Source organism: Alexandromys fortis, unplaced genomic scaffold (genome assembly GCF_014885135.2).
Source record: "Alexandromys fortis isolate MF-2015 unplaced genomic scaffold, M_Fortis_MF-2015_v1.1 scaffold_92, whole genome shotgun sequence".
NCBI classification, from domain to species: domain Eukaryota; kingdom Metazoa; phylum Chordata; class Mammalia; order Rodentia; family Cricetidae; genus Alexandromys; species Alexandromys fortis.
Window position 1 is genome coordinate 1,915,585 of NW_026067972.1, and position 7,610 is coordinate 1,923,194.

General features: G+C 42.1%; 1 protein-coding gene across 2 annotated transcripts in view; it reads right to left on the minus strand.

Moving 5' to 3' along the window:
* Positions 1 to 5,471, minus strand: part of Stx17 (syntaxin 17) — a 47,678-nt gene extending 42,207 nt beyond the window's left edge. The window contains exon 1 of one of the 2 annotated variants that reach the window (XM_050155890.1): positions 5,399 to 5,471. The gene's annotated coding sequence lies outside the window, so the exon portion shown is untranslated. The remainder of the gene's footprint in view (positions 1 to 5,398) is intronic. The other variant, XM_050155889.1, reaches the window with a different exon arrangement.
* Between the last annotated feature and the right edge of the window lie 2,139 nt (positions 5,472 to 7,610).

Genomic DNA, 7,610 nt, shown 5'->3' on the forward strand with positions numbered 1-7,610 from the left:
GCATGTGAATGACAAACACATAAATAAATGTGCTTCAATTTTTTTTAAAGAACCGAATTCTTGCAGATATATGGAGATTTTTTTCCTGTTTTATCAGGATACTACAGCAATATAAAAAGTTCCAGCATATGCTTTTGGGAACAGGAAAGGAGAGGTAAGAGCTGGAAGTAAGCATGCTCCAGAACCCTACATTGGCTTTACTAGACAAATTTTACTTATATCAATTTTATAAATTTGAGCTTGTAACAGATTTTACATAAATGATATGCTCTCCTATTTAGCTAAGCTTGAACACCACCAAAGTTTATTATGCTTTGATGTCACCTCTTCAGCCAATAGCCCAAGAATAACAAAGTTGAATATACACTCCTGTTGGGTTATGGCTTCTCAATCCAGTCCTCAGAGATACACATTCATGTATTGATTCTGTGAGACCCTGAATCTTTAAGATTCATTGTTTCCAGATTCTCAAAGAGATCTAATGCCCTTAACATTAAGAACTGCTTTAACCACACTCTAGTTTTTTTTCCTTTCTTCCACAGTTGAAAATCTTGAAGCAACAGCTATAAAAACACCTTCCATTACCCTTGACTAAGAACTTGGTTCTTATGCTTAATACAAGCTCCCAAGGAAAATAAATGTTCAGGTATCGAAAGCAGAGTTAAAACAGAACCCCATGGTAGACTGGAACTAGAGACAAATGGAGAAGTACAGTGTGAGAAGAAATTGACTCAAGAAAAAGCAAATAAACAAACAGAAAATAGCAAAGGCCTGGAGCTGAGAAAGTGACCAAAAAAGAGAAGTATTGTCTAGTCTGTTCCTAAACAGACAGAGACATAAATGAAGAAAAAGACTTTTCAAAAGGACATAAAAGGATTGGGTTTCTTTTTTAAAAGCAGTACGTTACAAAGGACTGAAAAGGTAAACAAGAAGCCATGCACAGCTGGAGAGAGGACTACTGAACGGAGGCTCTCAGAACTCAGAGGATAAAGAATATGAGGAGACAAAGGACATAAACCTCACAAGCTCAGTAACCAACAGAAAAGAATACAGAAAACATACAAAGAAAATATTCTGAGAATTAAGGCAGAAGATCTCAAGTTGAAAAAGCACATAGCCCAGCTAGTATAAATAAAAACAAACTTACCTAAGCATATGATAGGAAACTGCAGAGCATCAAGGACAAAGAAAAAAATCTTAAAAAGCAAACCAGAGATAACAGATAAATGAAAACAACAAAAGCAGCCAACTTTTCATCAAAGCAATATATCAAAGATAGGAATGTCTTCAAAGTACCAGGGAGCTGGGACATACCCAGGCAAATTATCATTTATGGTGAATCAAAATAATTATTTTCAGACATGCAAGACTGAGTTTAACAAACTCCTCATTAAAAGAAACTACTAAAATGAGAGGGAGGGAGGAAGGCAGAGAAGGAGGGAGGAAGGCAGGGAAGGAGAAAGGGAGAGAGAGGCGCACACACGCTTGCTCTCACGTATGTTCACAAACATTTCTTCTTGTGTACTTCAGGATCCCTAGAGTCTGTTAAGGCATCTGGTAGGGAATGTGGTCAATAACATTTATTAAATTCACCCTTCTGCCCTTCAAAACACTACAAAGGATTATAAAATCATACTTTAACAATAAAGAAAATAAAAGGATAGAATGAACATAATACCCTATTACTGGACTGAATGGATGAATGAATGCTGGATTTACTTTGAATAACATGATCAAGGATAAGGGAAATGTTACCATGTAAATATTTTATTATGTACTTTTAGTAGCATAGGATTACAATGTGAATGTTCCATAATCTAATCATCCACTGTGTGCTATTTAAGATGATCCTAATTTTCCACTATTATAAACAAATTGTGATTACTTTCCTCATACATTAATCCACACTACCACCCATGATTACTTAATATAGATAGCTAAAAATAAAAATATTAAACAGACCTACTTTAAATTTAAAAATATACACATCGCCAAATGTGCCATAAAAGGTTCTTCCATCTTACATTTCATCAAAGCACTTCTACAAGTTCTAGCCAATTAAGTATGGTAAATAGTGCCTCAAGAGACTTTTCTAGTTCAGTCTCCTTCTAACAAAAGTTTAAAAATATTTTCCTCTATCATTTTCTATTTTTACAAAATTATAGTACATAGTTATATAGTATATAGTTATATAGTATATCTGAGAGCATGACATTCCGTTGTTACCGTAACAAACATTGTCTAGCATGGCATCACACCGTGAAATAGTTAACATTCAATGTCAGAATGTGTGTGGAAGTGTATTTAAATAGTGGCTGAAAGTACTTTTCAGCACTTTGTATTTTTTTACTCATAAAGTTGGAACATGTTACATGATTAAAACACTAAACTAAAAAAATATAAAAGATCTCACACCTGTAAAAAGTGTCCAAAAATAAACAACATGCCTAAGTTCCCAAACTTCTATGAAGCTGTTACATTATTTTAATAGTTTTAAAAAGTATAAAATATTTGTAATAGAATTTATTCTGTCATGGTGAGGTGATATACAGCTATTTGCACTTGTCAAAACCCACAGGGCTGTACGTATTAAAGATGAAATGGTACTGCATAAAAAATTAAAAACACCAAGATGTGGGAGAAACATAAAATGAAAAATAAGATATCAAAATAAGACTGAATTACCATAGAACTAAGCAGGGGGAGGGGGAAGCAATCAAAGCCCAGAATATGGTTGTTTTGCTGAACCTTGGAAGGCTAAAGACTAAAACAGTTGTACTATGTGCTTCTCTCTGTTGCAGAACATTTATTTAACTACGGAAAGATACGTTGCACTTGTTTGATTATATAAAGATGTATTGCTATTTTGCCTTGCCTGCCTAAGGCACCTAAGTGGTTTAATAAAAAGCTGAATGGCCAATAGCAAGGAAGGAGGTACAGGCAGAACTTCTGGGTAGGAATTTAGGCTGCGGGAAGAAAGAAAAAGAGACCACCAGGGGCCAGAGAGACAGACACGAAGGAAGCAGGAAAGTAGGACATACAGAATGAAAGAAAGATAAAAAATCCCGGGGCAAACACAGATGAATAGAAACTGGTTAAACTAAGTTAAAAGAGCTGGTGGGACTAGGCTAAGACTGAGCATTCACAATTAATAAGTTTCCATGTCTTTATCTGGGAGCTGGTTGGCAGCCCAAAGAAAATTCCAACTACACCTCTCAGTAGTATATTTTAGATATCCCGGAATTACTGTCTGCCCATACCAGGACGGAACAAAAATCAGGAAACATTTCCCAGAAAATGAGTCAGTTCTCACCGTTAGACAACAAGCAGGAGTTATACCAGGATGAACCTGGTGGTGTGAAGACAGATTCCGCTCTGTTTCTTTTTTTAAAAAAAAACTATTCACAAATAAATACATAAGTAAACATTGATCTTGCATACATGGGTGTGCATATATGCATATACTGCGGCCCTTTGTAAGACTCTGAAAGCAATGACACCCTAGTAGACATAAGCACACCCACACCATAGGGGTTGGGATCTAACACCATTCTGAAAGACAGGACCAACAAGAGAGAGAAGGAAACCAAGGAGCCCTTGGAGAACGGGCTGATTCCAGGACTGGGGCAGGCAAAACACAGGGGTACAGAAAACAAACACCTCCCAATGGTCAAAGTGAGAACAATCTGATATATTAAATGCATAATAATAATAATTAAAAAAAACAAGGCAGACAGGGTTTCTCTGGCTGGCCCTGGAACTCAGCTCTGTAGCCTGCCAAGTGCTGGGGTTAAAGGTGTGCACCACTACCACCCAGCAATCAAAGGAGTTTATATTGACACAAAGAACTGAATACAGAAAAAGAAATCGGAAGAACGGACAGACAGCTCCTCTTTAGACAACAATTTCAGCAAAAGAAGGAGGGTAACTGAAGGGTACCACAGCACCAAAGCAATAGTACTTGGAGAATCACTGGAGTAGTAATTGCAGTGGCGAATCCCCCAGACACCAAGTTTAATTAAGCGATCAAGGTTGACACCACAGGCGGCAGATCCCACGTGAAGGCTCCGTGGTGGCATAAACTGCAAAGAACACTGATGCCCTGTGGTATTCCTAACAAAAATTCGAAACAATCTATTCACAACAAACGAGAGCCAACTTCCTACTTGAAAGGCACTACCAACTCCTGGCTCTTCCACAGCATAGAAGCCACCAGACTTAGCGGACCGGAAAAGGTGACGGTGTTATGGAGGATAAAGAGTGAGGTTGGGTCTTAGGTCCCACTGAACACAGAACGCACTCTAATAAAGAGAGCGGACTCACAAGAGACCCAGTTAACTCTAATGTGAATCTCTTGATCTCGGTGACTGTACTTTGTAGGGTATGTAAAATGCTAACACAAGGAAAGCTGTAGTTTTCTGTATTACTTGTGCGATCTGTTTTTGTTTGTTTGTTTGTTTGTTTTTGTTTTGTTTTGGTTTTCCAGTCAGGGTTTTTCCGTGAAACCCTGGCTGTCCTGGAACTAGTTCGGTGGACCAGGCTGGCCTTGAACTCTCAGAGGTGGCCCTGCCTTGGCCTCCTGAGTGCTGGGATTAAAGGCGTGGCCACCACCACCCAGCTACTTACGTGAACTATCAATAATTGTAAATTACTTCAGTTTTTGTGTTTGTGTACGTCTAAGAACCGCTGTTTCGTGAACGGAAGAACATTTAGAAGCCAGGACTGTAATCATTTTCCTGGCACACACACTTGCAGTGAAAGGTGTCAGGTGCTTTACAAACTTGATCTCCTGGAACTCACAACTAAGATGAGATGGGTACCATTTTACTCAGGGTCCCGAAGAAGAAAAAGTACTCAAATGTGAAGTAAATTACCCCAGAGTTACTTATAAGTGAAAAAGCTCCTTTCCTAGATAGTGTCCCAAACAGTTGACAACACCACCCCTCAAAGTAACGCGTCCCCGTGGGCTTGTGGGTGGCGCACAGGGTGTTGACTTTAGGGTGCAGGCCCGGACCCCGCAGTTGCGGCCTCTCCGCGTCCTGCCTGGGCACCGGCGTCGCGTCGTCCCCCTCGGCGTCACCAGGGCGCACCCGGGCCACACCGACGCCCCCATCGGAGTGGCTGGGCAGGCGACCCGACGACCCAGGGCCGGGACCATCTCTCCACAGCGACCCCGGAGGCCTTGGCACCGCGGGGTCCCGTCCTCCCCGCGCCCGCTGCGACAGCTGCTCCAAAACTGAAACCTGGGAGGCTCGGTCACTTCTAGATGCGGCCCGGCGCTTGCACCAGCCCGAAGCCGGGCCTGCTGCCTGGCGCCTCTCACGGGCGTCTACACCCCGGCCCGCGGTGCCACATCACAGCCCAGCTCCCCCGAGGAGGCCGCCCGTCAGCCCCTTACCTCCCGCCTAGGCGCTCGAGGCCGTCGACACTCACCGCGCAGGCGCGAGAGGGGCGGGGCGCCTCCGGGGGCGGGGTCGAGTGGTCCCGCCCCCTCGTCCCAGCGGGAGGCAGGATGGACTGTCCCTGCCCCTGGAGGAATAGTTCCACGCGTGCTTTGGAGGTCGTCTTGTGTCCTGTGTGTCTACGACGATTTACATTTGGATAACCCCCTTCCTGTTACAGTTTTTCTGCACATTTTCTTGTGCTCGCTGAATTTTGTTGGGCGAAGACAACCACGTGTCCTTAACTCTTTAGGTGTGTGGGAACTGAAGCTCAGAGAGGTGTGCCATTCCCCTTGGCCCCGCCCTCCAAAGCTCACGAGTGAAAGGGTGGGTGGGTGTGTATGTGTGTGTGTGGGGGGGGGGGATCTTAATGGCCAAGGGCACAGATAGAAGCAGGAACGAATTATGGTTTTGTTCAGAGCGTGCTGCAGTGCTTTGGGTGTCTGTCCTTATTAAAATGATAGTTGGTGACTCTGAGGCGCAGCACAAATTTGAAGTGACTCATTCCAGTTTAGCCTGTTTGTGACAAAGGAGTACTCCTAATTTTCTTCTCAAGTCGTTCCAGTTGGACCAGGTGCTGCAAGAACAAGCTTTAAAGTGTGTGCAGGTTACTGTCCTTCCTCTCTGAATGGTCATTCCCTCGGACCCAGGCAGCCAGTGGTGTGTGGCGCGCGTGCACGCATGGATGTGCATGTATATGTGTATGTGTGTGTATATATATCAGATCGTTGCTTAGAATGGATCCCTTCATGATGTAGTTTTCAACAATCTTAAGGATGTTCACATCGACTCTAAGCAAACTCAGTTCTTTTTTGTTTATTTGTTTTAGTTTTTGTTTTTTTGTGACAGGGTTTCTCTGTAGCTTTGAGCCTGTCCAGGAACTCGCCGTTTTAGAACAGGCTGACCTTGAACTCACAGAGATCCTCCTGCCTTTACCTCCCCCGGGGGCTGGGATTAAAGGCGTGCACCACCACCGCCCAGCGCAAACTCTGTTTTAAGGTCTGCAGGTGGAATGGAAGTGGAGGGAGAATTTTGGCCCTCGGATTAGGGGTTTAAGAAAGCATTGAAAGCAATTTCTAAAATAAAATATATGACTTACTAAGAGATTTAGATTTTCTTTGGGGGGTATACTGGGTGCTAGTGTTTATGGTACCCTTAGTTCAAAGAATGGGGTATCGATCAAATTTTCATCCTAAGGAGAAAAAATAGAGACATTAGGCAATACCACAGTAAACACTTTCTTTTTTTAATTGTCAGAATCAGTTAAACAATAAAGCTAGCTAGTACAGGGTTTAACTGGGAAAAAAAAAAAACCTGCTGTGTGAGATTGAAGACCTGCATCCAGGCACATAAAATGCCAAGCTCCGAGGCCTGTGTTTGTAATCCTAACACTTCGCAGACAGACAGGAGGACCCATGAGCTGGCTGGCCAGCTGAGGTCTTACTGAATCGTGAGTTCCAGGTTCACTGAGACCCTCTGCTGTCACACGCACCAAGAATCAGTTAAACAAGACCTTTTGAATTAAAGATAATTAGAGTTGAGTTCTGGAAAGGAGATCTCTAGTGCAATAGGGAGCCATGACACCCAAGGATTGACTTTGGCCTTCTTGGTAGTTATATGATGTTTGCTCTAACTTAGGTGTGTCATGTAGAAAGATAAAACCACTTAATCTAACAGTTTGGCTAGCAGGTATAATCTTTCAAAATGTACACAAAAGCCATATGCCCTTTTTGTGCTCTTGCCCTAAGCCATGAAGCTATTAGGGACAGGTCTACTGCTACAAGACAAAGTTTTCCTGAGTTCCTAACTGAACCCAGGAGATTCAAACGAAACAAAACAGAAAGTAGTATACATTTTTGGAAAGAAACTAAAAAGAAATTACTGTCTGGTAACATGATTGTTTTCATGTATAGCCGGTGGGAAAGCTAATTTGCCACAATAATTTGTACATAATTGGCTATCTTTCTAGACCACTCCTTCCCTGGGAAATGCTCTACCCCTCCAGATCTAAATGCTAAAACTTATAGGCCTATGGTGAGCACTTTATACGAACATAAACTTGGGCACCTGATTGGGAAGAATGCCTGACTCAAACTAGAAAAACAAAATATATCCTGGGTATTTGAAATTAAAATATTAGAAGTCAAATTTAAGTTACAGTTTTGGCAG